This window comes from Balaenoptera physalus, assembly GCF_965194825.1.
Source record: "Balaenoptera physalus genome assembly, chromosome: 12".
In the NCBI taxonomy this organism is placed as follows: Eukaryota; Metazoa; Chordata; class Mammalia; order Artiodactyla; family Balaenopteridae; genus Balaenoptera; species Balaenoptera physalus.
The window spans coordinates 3,472,548-3,491,159 of NC_138897.1; the positions used below are offsets into that span (position 1 = coordinate 3,472,548).

Consider the following 18,612-nt stretch of genomic DNA (forward strand, 5'->3'; position numbering starts at 1 on the left):
CTTCATCTATCTCTGGTAATATAAACACACCTGTGGGATGTTTTCCATTGAATACATGAAAAGAAAACTCATAATAAATCTCAGACTGATCGCTTCATCATGACTGACAGTACTGCTGGGGGCTGCCTCTTGAGGAGTATAATTTGGGAGTCTATAAAAGCGGGAGACTGATTTCTACAGAGCCTTTCTTTCTCTAGTATTTATCCCAGGCTGCGTGACTCTCCCTCCTTTTTCATAAAAAAAAAAAAAAAAAAACCTCACACAATGTGCTTCTTATATTTAGTTTATATGACTGAAAGCACACACACACACACAGACTTACATATGCATCATTGCTATCTAATACCTGGAAGACACAGAGATGGCCAAGGAGGGGATGTAGGATTGACTGCTGCATTTGTCACCCAGAAGGGTCCTTCTAGAACTTGTTACTTTGGAGGGACAAGAGAGAAAAATTTGGTCCCTTAACTGGAAAGAGTGCTCCTAGGGAATCCATTAAGTAGTAGATTTAACATCGTTATTGGTGTTCGACTGCACTCATCATCAGTATGGTGTTAGTTCAATCTCTCCTATTCTGTGGCAGTAGTTTTCAAACTCTTCCAGCATGTTCTGGAGCACACCTCAGGGGTCTGGGTTGTGGGTGGGAAGTAGCATGTGGGAAAGTTACATGGAAGAGTCTAAGGCCCCCATCCCATCCCATCTTTGATAAGAACCTCTGTGCTTTGATCTGGTTTATACGTTTGATTTTAACGGTGTGCTATTCAAATTGATTTGGAGACCACGGGTCAGCGGTATATAAAGGGTAAATAAAAATTCCAGATACCTGGCAAATAACTCCCTCATTTTCAGAATTGGTTAATTCTGCTCTGCTAAATCTGATGGCCGTGTCCTTGTGGCTTTGTAGCCATGAAGATAGAAATACCTTCATGTGTACTGTATTTAAATACCTTCATGAGTAAGGTAAAGTAAGCAGCTCTCTCTCTCCATTTTGAATTGGGTGACATTTCCCCAATATTAGGCAAAAAAAAGTTCTATTTATATGGTGGAGGACTTGGGAAGAGAGAAGTTTGAATTGTAAAGATTAAAACTTTTTAGTTTAATATACTTTTAGACTTAGAGAAAAGTTGCAAAACACAATACACCTAGTTCCCACATACCTCTCACCTAACTTCCCCTAATGTTAACAGCTTACAAAGCATAGTACAGTTATCAAAAAATCTTGGATAATTAGCTTTAATGCAATGTCCTGAACTAATCTAAATACTCATGAAATTTTGCCAGTTTATGCATTAATGTCTTTTTATTGGTCCAATTTCCAATCCAATATTCTGCATTTCATTTGTTGTCTTGTGCCCTGATTCTACTCCAATCTACGATCATTCCTCAGTCTCTGTTTTTCATAAAGATTCTCGGTGGTTGTGTGTTGAGTGGTTAATACTGACTTTAACTTGTCTAAGAATGAGATTTAAAATTTGCTTGACACTCTTCAATAAGCATTCTCAACTTTGGCAGAACAATAGACAGTGAAAATTTATTACCTACACATATGGAACAGTTGTCAAAAATCCTAGGTTTTGACAGCTTAAAACCTGTGTAAATTGGTAACATTTTAGGCCAGACTTAATATTCCATAAGTTGAACATAAATCTACATAAATATGTAACTATAATACCATGAATTTACTGGGTCTGTGTTCCATAGATATACAAAGAAAATAGTGGATAATCATTTTTACTTTATTTTAAGATGTGTGTTTATTAGTTTTCAAAAATACAGGGGAGTGGGAGAGGGTAGTGATTCTCTGTCTAGGTGTAAATTATCTCTAATTGTACTGTTTTAGGGTCAAATAATATGTCTGTATAATGTTTAAGAGGAAAATTCTCTTCTAGCAAAGTATGTACCCAATTTGTAAGGTTTCTAAAATTTTTAAAGCTTCAGGTGCACATGAAAAGGATTTGTATTCTCTACATGTTGTATGTAGAACTCTATATATTTCTGTTACATTAATTGTGCTCAAAATGATATTCAAATATACCAAGTTCTCACCAACATTTGATATAGCTGTTTGTTTGTTAAAAATTGTGCGTTATAATCTCCCACAACGTCTGTGGGTTTTTTTCACTGTAACTTCTCCTGCGGTGCTCTTGATTTTTCTTCATAGATTTTATGGTTCCTTTGCTAAGAGAACACACATTTAGGACTCTTTTCATCTTTTTGGTGTGTTGCTTCTTTTACTATTATGATTGTTAATTTTATGCATCAATTTGGCTGGGCCCCTCTACCCAGATATTTGATCAAGTATTATTCTGGATGTTTCTGTGAAGGTATATTTTTGAATGAGATTAACATTTAAGTCAGTGAACTTTTCACAATAGCCAAGACATGGAAACAACTTAAATGTCCATCGACAATTGAATGGATAAAGAAGATGTGGTATTTATATACAATGGAATATTACTCAGCCATAAAAAAGAATGAAATAATGCCATTTGCAGCAACATGGATGCAACTAGAGATTATCATACTAAGTGAAGTAAGTCAGAAAGAGAAAGATAAATACCATATGATATCACTATGTGTAGAATCTAAAATATGACACAAATGAACCTACCTATGAAACAGAAACAGAATCATGGATATAGAGAACAGACTGGTGGTTGCCGGCAGTGGGGTTTGGGGGGGTGGGATTGGGGAAGGATGGAGTGGGAGGTTGGGGTTAGCAGATGTAAACTTTTATATATAGGATGGATAAACAACAAGGTCCTACTGTATAGCACAGAGAACTATATTCAATAAACTATGATAAACCATAACGGAAAAGAATATAAAAAAAGAATGTATATAATTGTATAACTGAATCACTTTGCTGTACAGCCTAAATTAACATGACATTGTAAATAAATTTTATTTCAATTAAAAAAGTTGATAAAAAATAAATCAGTGAACTTTGAGTAAAACAGATTGCCCTCCATGATGTGGGTGGGTCTTGAAGGTCTTAATATAATAAAGTCTAAAGTCCCCTGAGCAAGAAGGAATTCTGCCAGAAGACAGCCTTTGAACTCTATGGTGGTTAATTTTATGTTTCAACTTGACTAGATTACTGGGTACCCAGAAATTTGGTCAAACATTTTGCTGGGTTACTTTGAAGGTGTTTTTGGATGAGGGTAACACTCAGATCAGTACACTTAAGTAAAGCAGATTTTCCTCCCAACTGTGGGTGGGCCTCATCCAATTAGCTGAAGACCTGAATAGAATAAAAGGCTGACCCTTTCCTGAGTTAGAATTCTCCTGCCTGACTACCTTGGAATTGGGATGTCAGCTCTTCCTGGATCTACAGCAGGCTGCCAGACTTTGGACTTGAACTGAGACATCAGCTCTGAAAATCATGGACGTGCCAGCCTCCATAATCTTGTGAGTCAATTTCTTAAAATAAATCTCTTTTTTTTCTCTATGTGTATACACATTCTGTGTCTCTGGAGAACCCTGACCAGTACAATTATTATGTAGTACCCTCTTTATTCCTAATAATGACTTTTGCCCTAATGTCAGTTTTACTTAATATTGATGGTGCTGCCCCAGCTTGACCTTGGTACCTTTTCCATTCTTTACAGTCAGTCTTTGTGCATCATATTAAAGGGTTGTTGCTTTAAAGCTCTTATGGCTTGATTTTGTTTATTATTCAATCTGAAAATCTGAATCTTTTAAGGTATGAATATAATCCACTTACATTTATTGTTAAACGGACACACATTTGGATGAACTTGTCATCATATTTTATATTTTCCATTTAACAGACTCTTTCTTGCCTTCCTTTTCCCTCCTTTCCCATGTTCTACTGGATTCATCATACCTTCTTTCTATCTCCTTTTTCCTTTAGTGGTTTGGGTTTGCAGTAACAGCAGGTACTGATGGGTAAGAGCTTATTGTGTTCTAAGGACTTGGTAATTTGTGCAACATTTCCCACAGCACTATGAGATATCTGTGGTTAGTTTTTCCACTTAGAAATGAGAAAACTATGGTGCGGAAGAATTAAGTAACTTGGCTAATGTTGTATTGGTAGTAAAGACTGGTTGAGAGGCCATATTCTCAACAGCCTCATGCTGATTCTCAGGTTAAGTATTGCATTCCTAACTCTTAGTGTCAGGCACCATATATTTACAAGCAGTCTTGACTGAATGAAGTTCAAACTTAGTCAACGTTCATGTGTTCTTCCCCCAAAATCCGAGGATTATAAAAAGCTTTCTTTCACTGATCTCCTCTTCTTTATTCTATGTTATTGTTGTCTAATGTTAACTAATTTTGTTATACCTTCGTAACTACTGCCTTCCGAATTCATTATTATTATTTACAATAAAAGCTTATTTAGATGTGCTAACTTCCTTAATCATCACTACTTCCGCTACCCAACACCTTCCTCTGAATCCACTTCCCTTTTTCTCGGGTATGTCTTTCAGGACTAGCACTTCTCATGAATGTCTGTAAACGGCCAAGTCTCTCTGTGGCTGTCTGCAAATGACCTTACTTTTGCTCAAATTCACAAGATTATTTGGAAGAATATAGATTTTTGCATTTTTATTTTCCCCTTAGTGCTTCAAATGTATTATTCAATTGTTCTGGCAGCTATTGTGTTGTTAAGAAATTTTCTCGCAGCCACTGTATTTGTTTCACTGGTAATCTTTGCAGAAGTCTATTTGAAAGCTGTCAGAGTTGCCTATTCTTTTTTTTTTAATCACCTTTTTTAGAACAGATTCAGAAAATTTCCAAAGATAGTGTAGAGTCCCGTTTTCCCTGTTGTTATATATGTTCCATTCCATAGTACATTTGTCACAGCCAGAAACCAGTGTTGGTACTTTACTAAATGTACCAACTAAACTCCACACTTATTTGGATTTCACTAGTTTTTCCTAATTGCCTTTTTATGTTCCAGGATTCCATCCAGGACACCACATTGCATTGAATCATCCTGTGTCCTTAGGCTCCTCTTGGCTGTGAGGGTTTCTCATACTTTTTTTTTTTGTTTTTGAAGACTGTGGCAGTTTTGAGGAAGACTGGTGAGGTATTTTGTAGAATGTCCCTCAGTTGGGATTTGGCTGATGTTTTTCTCATGATTAGACTGAGGTTATGGGTTTTGCAGAGGGAAAGTACCCTTTCCATCCCACTGGACCAAGGATGCATCCTGTCAATATCGCTTGTTATTGATGAGGTGAACCTTGACCACCTGGCCATGGTGGTACCGGCCAGATTTTCTCCTCTGTGCATTGGCTTCCTCATGTCTCGTATGACTTTTGGGGAGCAAGTCACAAAGTGCATCCTGGCTCATGGATGAAGTTGTGGGAGAGGCAATTAAGCTTATGCCTATTTTAAAAATATCGTCCTATTTTTATTATGTTTCTACTTTTAAAATGTCTATAAACATCTTCAACCTCAATGTTATTTCATATTTGCTCATATGGCTGCATTATTTCATATTTGTTCATATAGTTGCATCATTTCTGGTTCTTGAAGGGCCCTAATTCTTGTAATGGAATCTTCTGACTCTTGCTTCATTCCATCATGTGGATTGAAATACTTCATTGTGAGTTTATCTTCTGAGGGGGTGGTTCGTTTTGCCATTGTCCTGTTTACCTCCAGGTTTTGCTTTGTTTTGATTTTCTGCTCCTGCTGGGCCCCTAATGATTTCAATGGTCCTGATCCAACATTTATGGTAATTTCTTAGTTCAGAGTTTCTGCTTGGCACACCAAAGCCAAACACCACTCTGAGGGTTTTGATTTCTCCCAGATGCTTTTCCCCTTCCCTTCAAGGTCCTGGCCAGGTGGCAAGCTTCCTTGCTGCTTCCCAGCACCAGCTGGTAAAGTTTTACTGGTCCCAGCTCACCCACTGGGCAGAAAACAATGCATCCTGGCTAGAGGGGCTCAGAGACCCCATGGAACAGCACCCCTGGGGGATATTTGGGAGTCTTCTCTGCTTTTCACCCTGTCCTGGACTTATTTCTGGATTTCCCTTTCAATACAGATTTCCCTTTCTTCCAAATGTGGTATGCCTTTTAAATTTTTTCTGTATTTCACCCAGCATTTTTATGTGTTTGGAGTCAGTCTGCCACTTCACTAGAAATCTCCTTTAATCCTTTTGTCAATACAATATTTCCTATGTTGATATGTCATCTTTATTGTGCAGAATCAAGGATGGGGAAATTTTGATCCAGAATATTAATCTTACTTTGGGATGTTACAGATCTGCTAGTAATTACGTTTACGATTCAAAAATCTTTCTAGTAGTTCTTCAGGGTAAATGCAGTCAGAACTTCTGAAGTTAGTCATTAAATATTCATTGAGAATGTACTGTGTGTAAGGTATTTTATGATAAACCAATGACCAAGACATAGTCTTTGCCTTAAGGAGATAAATCACCAACATGGATAACAAGAAAGTTGAATGTATAAGTGACATAAAAATAGTTTACAGAAACGTCTGCAAGAGGCCGTAGAAAGATGAGACCATTTCTAGCTAGAAAGATCTGGGAAGGTCTGATGGAGGAGGGCACGAAGGGAACTTGAAAAATATAAAATTTGGAGATGTGGCAATTGCTGATGCTGTCAGCTCAAACCTGGATTCAAACGTCAGGCAACGAGGCCACCAAACGGCCTGGAATTTCGGTGCGCACACGAGGTACGCAGCACTGCTGACTGAGTGAGTATATGACGCAGCGGCAGCCCGTCATCGTGTTCAGAGAGTACAGGAAAGTGTTGAAAATATCTTCTTTCCAATGGAATAAAAAGGTCTTGGGGGCAAGCAGTGGTTAAGGAAGAGGAAGATTTCATCAGAAGAAACTTCTTGACAATTAAAACGATGAATCAGAAACAAATATACAAACAAGTTGTCAGCAGTCGTCACACCCTCACTCCCAGCGAGCTTGGCTCTACCCGGCCGTGGCATCACCCCGGGGGCATGAGGAGGCCTGAGCCCTACACCCAAGGTCCCTGGTCCCTGGGCGAGCGGAAGAGGAAGGCGATCAGGAAGCAGGAATCCAATCGCTGGAGAAGCTGCACTGGAACCATTAGGAAGAAAGAGCCGCAGCGCACTTAAGCGAACGTTCAAAAAGCCTATTTGCTTATTAATAACAGTAACGGATATTGGTAAACTTGTTTATAGTTCTCTGGTCTTTCAAGCACTTTATAAACATTAGCTGATCTATTAACAACGGCTTCTTCCCAATACTAATCGCAGCTCTGAACACAGAGCCTGAGGAGGGGAGGGGCGCGGTCACAGATTCGGTGTCCTGGAGCCAGTGTCCCCACTGCCCATCTCGGCTCTGCCTTGGGGCACGGGCTGCCTACTTGCCTCAGCTCCCATCCCCACCCTGAGCTCAGAAAAGCTGCCTGTGTGCTTTCTCCTCTCCCTTTCTCTCTCCTTTTCTTTCTCTCGCCCTTTCCTTCTCCCTTCCTTCCTTCCTCTCTCTCTCTCTCTTTCTTTCTTTCTCCCTTTTAAAAAATGTTTATGACTTTTGAGTCGAGACAACCAGACCCCTTTCTCCCCCGAGGTTGTACTTGTTCTTTCTGTGTTACTGGGCCTGATGTAAGCAGCTGCCCCTAACATCAGGGCCCTGGCGTCGTTCTGCATTACCCCGTTCAGTTATTGTCACAAGAGAGGCTTAGTTAGATTGCTCTCCCTCTAGCAGTGTCCGCACGGGCCAGACGCTCCCCAGGCAGCTGTTTTGGGGGACGGACCCGCCCCACTAGAAAGATGACGAATTTATGGGGACCAGCAAAAGGCCTTAGGGTATGTCTGCTTGAGGAGGAGGATTTAGACTGACCCCGTGGCAAGAGGCTGGGTGGGAAGGAGGAACAAGGGGCCCCGGGCCAAGCTGAGGAAGAGCCAGGACCATCTCCCCGACCCGGAGCGCCCGCTGGTCCCCGCGCCTGGCGCGCCCTGGGGCTCAGGAGTATTTGATTCATTTGGCAACGACCTCAGTGCAGTGTTGAAATGAAGACCCATGAAACCTCCTCTCTAACCTGCTTCCTCCCCTCCAGCTCTGGGAGGGGACCTCTGCCTGTCTCCGAGGAGCTGGCGGTGGCCCCCTCAGGCCCTGCGCCTCCCCGGCACTGGTCCCCCCGGGAGTTTGGGGGCGGCCTCAGGAGGGCAGGACACCGGCCTCGGCTGCTTAAGGCCGATCACACACCAGCCAGCCGAGTGAGTGTCCCGGTGACAAAGCCTGTGCATTCCTTCCCCATTGATCTCCCGGTCACTCATTAGTAAGCGACTGTGCTAGACACAGCCCTTGGGCATTTTTCCAATGCAAAGCCACTTAGCATTAAAATTGCAGCATCTCTTTTGGCTTTTTTACAAGACTTTATCAAACCCATTTAAAAACCTACCTCGAATCACAGCCCACTCTCCAGATAGCCTCTACTTTGAACTTTGACCTCTGTAAGACAACAGCCAATTACTGCGCCATTTATCGTTGAATTTTCTCTATGATAGGCAATTCTCATGGAAATATACTAAATTATAGTATATTTTGTTTGTTTAGTATATTTTGTTTGGGCTTCGTTTTTTTGGCAATTTGAGAGCAGAGGTGCTTTTATATTATTATTCTGTCATCAATACTTCCGTAGCCCAATGTAAGCAATCTTATCTCCCAGTTGTAGTTTACATTTCAGTGGAAAAGGAGTTAACATTTTAGAAATTCAGAATGTGTGAGTTTCATACAGCGTCCAGTGTTCCCCCCCCCCCCCCGCGAGGGATGGAAGCTGTCTGCTGGGACCCCCTCCCCCGCCCCACTGGGGGAGAACTCAGGAAGGAGGTCTCCCCAAGCCCACCTCTAGACATGCTGTGTTTTTTTAAAGACCATTTTTCTTTTATTTGTGTCTCATAAATTCATCAGTTACAGAGACACTGATCATTTCTTTGGAAGCAAACGCACATCTCGTGATGGAAACAGTCTAGCGTATACCCAAAGGTCAGAGTCACTGTGACTGATGGCTTCCGAACAAAGTACCCATCCCTAGGAGAGGCAGGAGCTGACAGGAGCGTCAGAGAACTCCAGGCATCTCGGGGCCCATTTGTTCGCCTCGCGCTACTGACTTGGGATGCGGTTATTCCTGCCACATGACACGCAGACTCACCATCGGGCAGCCACCGTGGACCAGGAGAATCTGCAAGGCCGCAGTGACTGGGGCACATTTCCTCTGAATAAGCCCCATATGAAGGCAGACTGGGGGTCTGAAGCTCTTGGACCTGGGCCCCCCCGAGACTGACCAGGGCGTGAATCTGTGTGCAAATGTGTCTCTCTGCTCTTGTTTACATGGACTTGAGAGTAGAAAGAAGAAAGGCTTGCGACCAGCTGAACCTTGTGTGGTATTTCAAACAGGAAAACTGTAGTTCGCAAGATCACAGGATAAATCCTCATTTGGTGTTTTCTTATTTTTTTCTTAATAGAATAATGTAAAAATTTCCAGAACAGAGTGGAAGAATGTAGATTAAATATAAGAACTTCCAAAAGTTAAATAACACAAAGATTTGAGCCCTCTGAATGTAGAATTTTATTACTTTATATTTCCTTTTAATATTTTTCTGTGGACAAACTTACATGAACAGAAATATACTTTAGTTTAGTTATACCGAACATAAACCTAAAATTCTATTTTCTAGTTTTCTTATTGGCATGTTGTTTAACCTCATTTACTACGTTTCACACTTGCCCTCATCCTGTGGCATCGTATGTAGCACGACTTCCCAGCTGCCCGGTGAGGCCTCGCTGGCCCTGAGCTGCTAAGGATGCTCTGTCCACCTCTGGTCAGAGGGGGGTGAACTGACGACCTCTAGGGGCTTCCAACTCCCAGTGTCTGTGGTCCCTCAAGTCCCTCGCTAACGTCACCAGGTATCGCGACTATCTCTGGGCTCTGTAGGTGGGAAGTGTATCCCAGTCCTATGTTCATGCAACAGGGAATGGGAAACAGCCATTGTAAACACTGAGCATCAAACACGTGCACTCTTTACTTTGCTGTTTGATTTCAAGAGTTATGCATTAAATCTCATAAATAAAAATATCAGTCTACTGCTCCCTGAAGGAGGTGGACCATAATTTTCCAAATCCTAAGTGTGGGCTGTGCATTGTGACTTCTTTCCAAAAACACAGTGTGCAAAGGGCGAGAAGAGAAGCCTGGCACACATGACCTCAGCCGGTTGCTTACACTGGGGGCCTCCTTTCTCCTTGGTCTGTTATTGGGGTGCATGTGTGCATGGTGGTCCTCTTCATTTCTGACTTTATGAAAAATTGACAAATGAAGAAAAGAAGATAAAAAACACAAACTCAGAGCCTCCCAATTATTTATGGGATGTTAAAAGTCTTGCATGAGGCAATCAGAAATCTTTGGTGTGTGTGTATTTTCACTTTTGTGATGCAAATGAGATGGCTAGGTAGCTATGTAGTTTACAATATAAGGAAATATTTCTTTCAAATTGTAATCAATATGCATATGCAAAACAACTGAGGCCCCAAGGATTTACATCAAGTTTTCTGGCCTTTTGGAATTCAGTGCTTTACTTTCTTCTTTTTTTTAAGGATATGATGATCTATGGAAAGTGTCCTGCTGTGACCCCCTGTGGGCTCCTAGGATCTTCTGTGTGACCTTGAGCAGGTTGCTCAATCTCTCTGGGCCCTGGTTCTCAGGCTGCAGCACCAACAGGAAAACTAATCATCCTCATTCGGTGTTTCCAGAACATTGTGAACATTAATGAAATGGTGCCTGTGAAAATCAGAAGTCCTCAGAGGTGGGTACAATGAAAATGTGACATTTGTTACTGTTATGGAGAGATTCCATAAACATAATGCATGTAAACTGAATGTCTAAATATTTGTGTACGCATACATTCTTGCCTTTACGAGGGTTCATAAAACTCAAACAGCATTCATTGATTTTTGTCTTATTGTAAACAAAAAAAGCAATAAAACATACCCAGGACATAAAAACACTTAAAAACTTTCCCTTTACCAATAAAAATATGCTTAACTAGTTATGGGCCATCGCCATTTTGTTGAAGAGTTGCATATTTACCACATCTGTCCCCTCACCTCTCCCACCAAAAACAAAAACAAAATCCCCAGGGGAATTCTTTGCTTCCAGAAACTCTAAGCCCCTTACAAATATCAAGATTTTCTATAATGGCAATAGCAGTGCAAAAAAGTACCCACCCAAAGGTATTCTGATTTAGTAATGGTAGAAAGTTGTCTAAACACACTGTATGTCCCTAAATACAGAGGTATAATCTCCTCCCATCTATACCTTTAGATAGGGATTCACTATTTCTCAGGATTGTTTTCATTCTTGGAATCCTACAGTTACTCAAAAAAAAAAAAAAAAAGAAAGAAAAAATTAATTTCTCTCCTAAGGAGTAGAGTCCAGGATGTGACACACATAGGAAACTGCTCAGATTTCCTGGTTCTGTGCCATCCTCCGATGCCTCCGTTTATAGAAAAGGAAGAGCCAAGGCATAACAATCCTCCGGAACCACAGAATATTTCCAGATGGAAAGATAAGATTTTGTGAAAGCCACTGTGGAAGAGTGAGCTTACTTTTAAAAGATTTTCTTATTAATGGAAATGATTAATTCACAAGGAGACATAGGTCTTTTTGTTATATGTATGCAAGTTAATGTTAACATGATTTAGAAAAATGAGGCAGACTATTCATTTTTTTATAGCCCTTCCCAAATCAACATACGTATTCAAATAAAAAACTTGTTTTTTCAGTGAACTTGAAGGTATTTTAAAAGCATGCATTCACTTGGGCTTGCTATGAATATGTCACTGTGGATTCCTGTTGATCGTATTTTATAGTAATTTAGATTTCCTCCAAGAGACTCAAATATCAAATGTCCAACAAATTACGCTGAGATGAAACTAGATATTTCTAATGTATTTTAAACAGTCGTTAAATTACCTACATTGGTTTATCTCATCTGAAATTTGCTGATCCTGCTTCTGAATGCTAATCACAGTTTCTGGCTTTTTATTTGTATCGTTTAATCTTATATCTGCACATGAATTACTGCTATGCAGCCTGGTGTAACTTATTCTGAGCCTCATTGTGTGTTTGTACCGATGGAAACTGCACAGGTGGCCGGCACGAAGTTGCCAGCTTCAGAGCACTGAGGAAACGCATTCTGCAGAGCCTCAGATATAGCAGATACTCGGCACATTGCAAGAGAAGCTGTCTTCTTAAATGAAGACAGCTGTATTCAAAATGGGGAAATGTGAGTCAAAATACGGAGGTGCTGTCAACGGATTTGTTTATTGAGCAAACAAGATAAAATTCCGTATATTACCATATAGAATCCTTACCTCATATCCTGTTATCCTGAAATATACAAGAACTACAAACACATTTATCACCTATTACAACAAGGAGCTTATTTAGATGGAGTAAAGAATAACAATGAATAAAAAGTGAACATGTTTTGCAGAATAAATTGTCAGTTTTGTTCTCCAAAGTCCGTTCTATAGTTTGTTGTACTGGCTAGACTTATTCGTTTTTTCCAACCAGCCTACCTTGTAGGAGCCTAAAAAGGGGTGTTTTTCCCCCCCTCTCCATGTTATAAACACATATTTCCTGTAAACAGAAGGGTAGAATTAAGCTTCTAGAAATCCGAACAGATGGTACAATAAGAATTTGTCAGATCCCTCCCAGTACGACAATGATTGTTGGAATTTTCAGGGCAAAATCTATGAACCCTCTACTTTCTAAAGGCGTGTGAAAGATCTCAGTGGTGAAATTTTACAGGGAGTTCTTTGCAATGCTAGCTTGTTTTTTTAGACCAAGAATATTTTCTTTCATTGGTCTGAGGACATATTAGTTTTCATCTAGATCTATATATTATGTAAATTTGGGTGGCATAGCCTCCAAGATGGAGTAAGTGAATTTAATTTAAATTACATGTACCTCCTTAAATTAAGCTAACATTGTTACAAAATTTTTCTCCTTATTCCTCCTTTTACACATTTCTCCCCTCTATTTATCATTTTTCCCAACCACCTGAAATGGATGGGTTAAAATAATTCAACTACAGTCATAACCCACCTCCCACTCACCCACCCCATGAATACCACCAACAAATAATTTGGGGGAGAAATGTTGGCACTGACTACATCAAACACTTTATTTACAATAGATTCTTTTCCATTTGGATTCACCAAGGTTGCTACTCACTTAAAATACCTCACAATCTTCCATGACTGAACTATGGGAATTTTGGTTGGCAGTTTTGTTTGAATAACTCATGGCAACCATGAAATAGTGGTTCCCAGCAAAAGGAAAAAAAAAGTCTTCATTACAACCTTAACCAAAATAAATGCTTGATGAATAGCTGCTACGAATCATTTTGCTGAAGTTCAGCCTTTTAGGATCTTCAGAGCCATTTTTATGGAGAATAGTTCTCATCTCTCTGTAAGTCAAATTTTCTTCATTTTACCTTAACAAAAACTAAGCTCAAATGTCTAAGACAACCTGGGACACACAATAATTAACAAAAGTGACCCCCAGAGGCAGCCTTAGGGTCTAGACTTTATAAATTTTTTTATTTGTATGTTTAAGCTCTATTGTAACACATTCCAAAACAAGACTGGTATTTTCATTATGTGAAAACGTCCATGGCTAGATTCTTAAAGACAAGAACAACAAAGACCTTTTAATATCACTGGTCATTGGTGTCATAATTCATGGTAATGCCCAATAGAAAAGAAAGCATTTATCCAGAATGCCAAATAAGGTTATTGGTTTTCTGGGATTTTAAAATGTAAGTGCCTTTTCTTCTTCCGAAGTCATTTGCCCCTCAAGTAGTCACTGGAGCAGAAGATAATGAGGGTATCATTCACAAATCATAAATCAGGTGCTTGATTTTGATTCTCATCACTACTATGGTTGCTTTAACACTGGTTTATTTGAAAGTATCTAGCTCAGTACATTACATGGTTGCTCCTCTATTTCCTCACTTCTGCTTTCCTCTTGGCTACGTCTGGTAATATTTTACTCATATTACTACATTCTTGGTGCATTCTACATTTATAAAAACCCCTAAATTCATACGGGCTGCAGATACGTAAGAGTATCATTCTTAATGATGCTCTGGTCTGAATTAGAATAGTGCAAAGCAGTGTCCAAAGCTTATTTGTCTCCTCTTGGGTGCACATGGTAAAATGTATTCATTTTATCATTAATACCTAAGATATCCCTTCATGCTTGTCACAAACACACATATACTCCACTTTGTCATCCACAATGGGCTCAAGTCCATAAACAATCAGGAAATTAGAAGATTTCTATCTAAGTCAATTAAGTATAATGGCGTATTTGTTTAGTATATTGGAGCTGTCCTCATTAGGGGCTACTGGTTCATAATGCAATGTTTGCTGAACCTGGCTGAATGATAGATTGGGATTCTTTCTACTCCTGTGACCCCAAAGCTATTTGTTTTTCTTTTAAAAGCTCTCTATAATGTTTCCTTAATGTGGATGGTAAAATAAATAAGCCTTTAGGTTCAAATGTAAGTCAACATGGAATCCACTAATTTGCTGATTGTTGATGAAAATTAAGCAGTCTATAAACTTTAGATGAGATGGATGCATAAATCTAGCTCTACCAGATGCCAGGCACACCATACGAACTCAGTGCATGCTCTTCTTTTGAATGAATACACTTATAAAATATATGATCTTAAGCGATGATTTTTTACAATAAATATGCCAAATTTTCCAATGACGAAATGGACATTATCCTACTTAGAGACATCCTTTGGAGAAGCCATAGATGGACTCATTTTGGAGAATCCCTTCAAAACTTACATCACGTCTTCTTAACTTTTCTCAGAAGTGGGAAACCTATCCCTCTAAAGTCTATTTAAATTTTTGTTTTACATCTGTGCGATCCACCATATCAACACAACAAAACAGATCAAAACCAATTTAGAGCAAAGTGCACTCTGAAGCAATCTGGATAGCGAAGATACTCATCCTAATTTCCCCCTTTTGCATAATACCAAAGTTCACCCCAGAATTCCTTCCAAATACATCAGTATACTCTTTTACTTTGAAAGATAAGTTGAGTATACTGCTGATAGAAAAGAAACACATCGGTATTCATTCTGAAAAGAGCTGTAGGTGCCTCATAAAAGTGCTAGGCTGTGCTGCTTCTCACCACTCACCATTTCCTGCCTCGTATCATGATATTTATCACGATTCTTCTGCTTGTCTTACTTTCCTTCATTATATTATGAAGAGCTGGAAGGCAGGCATGAGGTCTTCTCATATTTACAGCTCTTGCTATGCTCAACATAATTCTGTATACCTAGTGTGTGCTCACCCACTGTGGATTGACTAACTAAACGATGATTTAATACAGGATTTTTTGGTGGGGAGTATTGGGGCTGTGATGTGTCTGCCGAAGGCTCTCTTTCTCTTGAGTCTCGGTTCTCTTGCTCCTTGGTTCACTCCTGGTCACTCTTTTCTTCCTAAAGCATTGTATCACCCAGCTCCCTCTGAAAGCTCAGCACAGACGTCAAGACCTTGCTGCTTTGTTCGTCACTCAAAGCGCTTGGTGCAGTCTCCGCAGAAACTTTCCTCATGTTCACGTTTTCTTTCAGAATATGCGAGCATCTGTCTCTTGGTATAAATTGAACTCTTCAGCCATCATTCTCACAGTTAATCATGTATTTGAATCAGCCAAATCTCTGACCTTTTCAGCATTTCCTTGCATCCCCTACATGATCGCATAACTGTACGTCACCTGCGACATCTTCTCACCTGCTCTAAAATCTCCTGTGGCAGTCAAAGTTTCTCGCTCTTGCTTTTGCTTCTTTTACAATGCCAGATTTCTCACTTGCAGATTTGTTTAACTTCCTGAAGATTACATTCTTTGCACCAAATAATGCTAATGAACTCATATAACAACATAAAACACCATGCACTGGTATTCTCAGATGCTAGCACAAAACTGACTTTTCCTTCCTGAAAATACTGTTGCTTCAAGGTGAAAAGTTTCGTAACATACTCAAAAGCTGTGTCTATACCAGATAAACAGCGAAAGCAGTTTCATCTGTGATAGTTTCCTGTGGTACATATATGCAGGAAGAGTTTGTTCTTCCGGGTGTCTTTCAACAACGAGAAGGAATGGCCATTCCTGATGGCCTCTGAATGCATGTTCTATTGTCTGTTACCTCTAGTTTGAAACTGTTGTGCTTTAATTTTTCCTTCCTAGAGTGAGGACCACAGTATCTTTCTACATTGTGGTCACACTTGAAATAGTTTAAAAGTTCTATTGGAAAAGAAAGGAACCCAGTGCTCCAAATAAATCATTGCCTTATAAGCATCTCAAAGTTTTCATCCCAAGATGGTGAATCCACTTTATCAGTGAGGTAAAATGATTACTGGATTAAATATCAGACTAGAAAGATGTTGATATATTTGCAGATTACTCCTGAATATAAAATACAGGCTTAAAAAACATATTACTGTATATATAAGTAAAAAATCAGGAAATGGTTATGAAGGAAATTTCCTGTTCAGTAAGTCACATATTGTCCAATGATTCATGGAATTATTGAGCTGGAGGAGTTCCTGTGGACCAGCTAGCCCAATCCTCTCACTTTACAGATTGTGGGAATGCTCCATGGTTAAGTGATCTGCCCAGGGTTATACAACCAGGAGAGGCAGGATGAAGATTAAGGGGAAGAATGCATGTTGACCTGCTTGGACCTTTCCCCACCAGGGGGTATTGATCACTGAGCTATATCTTAGTTGAGTATAGTCTCTGCCTTTTAGGAGTTTGCAACTAAACATAATTATAACAAAAAGCTCATACATATTCATTACTTAATCAAACTAATCTTAGAAAGCTCTTGCTATGTATCATGTTCTACTAGATGTTGGAGATTTAAAGAAAGGTATGATCCAGTATTTGCCCCCAAGGAACTTAAAGTCTAGGTGGAGAGACCAACACGTAGCAGATCATGAGAATTCATTTCTGTATGTAGTGGTAACGTGATAGGCACAAGGAATTACAGTAATACAAATGTGGGGTTTAGAGCATCCAGCCAGGTGATGGTGTGAGAAACACTCATCAAGTGAAGTGAATTAGTCAAGCAAAAGTAGTGCATGATGTCTCTGTGCGTGTGTCTACGTGTCTATGTCAATCTTTGAATAGACAAACTCTGATAGGTCATAAATATGCAGACACAAAGGCAAGTCGTAGCACTTGCTGGAGTATCTTTAAGCAGATTTGTGCTTTTATTTGAGTATCAAATATCAGACAGTGATGGAAAAGGTCAGCCACATGGAACAAACATAACTTCTTTTGTACCACATTAAAGCATTTATATTTGATTTTATGTTACAGAGGTTAAAGGAAAACAAGAATGAAAAAGTAAGTGAGCAAGAAAGTGACTATAAAACTGATTAGAAGGATTAGGAAACACTATGTGGAAAAAATAACAGATGAGAAATAGGTTAGGGCATTCCTGGTGGAGAAATGGGGCAAGGATGAAGACAGGAAAGCGTGGAGTGTGGTACAGAAGGATGAAGTATCTTGCTGGACTGGGGCACACAGAAGAGAAAGGTCATGGTCCACGTTCAGTCATCCAGTCCTCAGAGGTGCAAGGTTGCACAGGGAAGAAGAAGTCGTCAAAGCAGGAGGATCTTCATTAATGAGCTGACCACTTATAAATTAGTTGCTATTGTTTAATGCAATGGTTTATTAATTTCCATTAAGTTGATGGTGACCCACTCAATAATAGAGATTCAGACAATACAATGCAAAGAAAATACAACTGAGTTGTAAAGAAAATTTGTAAAAACTGTGAAATGCATACAACTTCTAGAAGTCAATAAAAGGTATATTGGAGAATTGCTTAAATCTCACACAAAGACATTTACAAAGAGAATCTGGCAGTTAACAATTAATTGTTAACTTCACCCTAGAAGAATTCCATAAAGATGATGATATAGTAGGCTCGTCGAAAGAGAATCATACAGAGATCAAATAATTACCAAGAGAGATCCTTGGGTGAAATGATGAAGACCTAAAATATTTACTTGCAGATGTGATGATTCTTATGATTATGCAACAAAAATAACCACAAAGAGAAGGAATGATCTAGCATCTTATCACAAAATTTTGCCTGAAAATTTTTACCAAAAAAAAAAATCATTCTTATTTTTATTCTAAGAACTATTTATTTAAGTTGTAAATGAAACTGAATTGTTGTTACTTTTAAGACAAAGGGCATTTATTTTCATATTTTGTTTTATTTTCCACATTGAGTTAAACATCATTTTCAAAAATGATTTAATATGACATGTTGCGCTTTGTTTGAGAAGATTCACCTCAAATTAATTATAGGACCAGTTATCCACAGGCCCTGAGATTCTCCAGGACATCAGGGAAGCAGTTCAAGGACTAGAAAGGCAGCCTCTCTCTCTTTTTTTTTTTTTTTAACATCTTTACTGGAGTATAATTGCTTTACAATGATGTGTTAGTTTCTGCTGTATAACAAAGTGAATCAGATATACATATACATATGTTCCCATATCTCCTCCCTCTTGCGTCTCCCTCCCTCCCACCCTCC

General features: G+C 39.3%; 2 long non-coding RNA genes across 2 annotated transcripts in view; one reads left to right on the forward strand and one right to left on the reverse strand.

Annotated features, from left to right (window-relative positions):
- The window catches only part of LOC309639750, a 188,957-nt gene extending 172,277 nt beyond the window's left edge, over nt 1–16,680 (forward strand). The window contains exon 6 of the long non-coding RNA XR_014251835.1: nt 10,562–16,680. This is a non-coding gene — a long non-coding RNA (uncharacterized lncRNA). The remainder of the gene's footprint in view (nt 1–10,561) is intronic.
- LOC309639751 overlaps nt 1–18,612 on the reverse strand; it is a 303,099-nt gene that overhangs the window by 53,991 nt on the left and 230,496 nt on the right. The window lies entirely within an intron of this gene.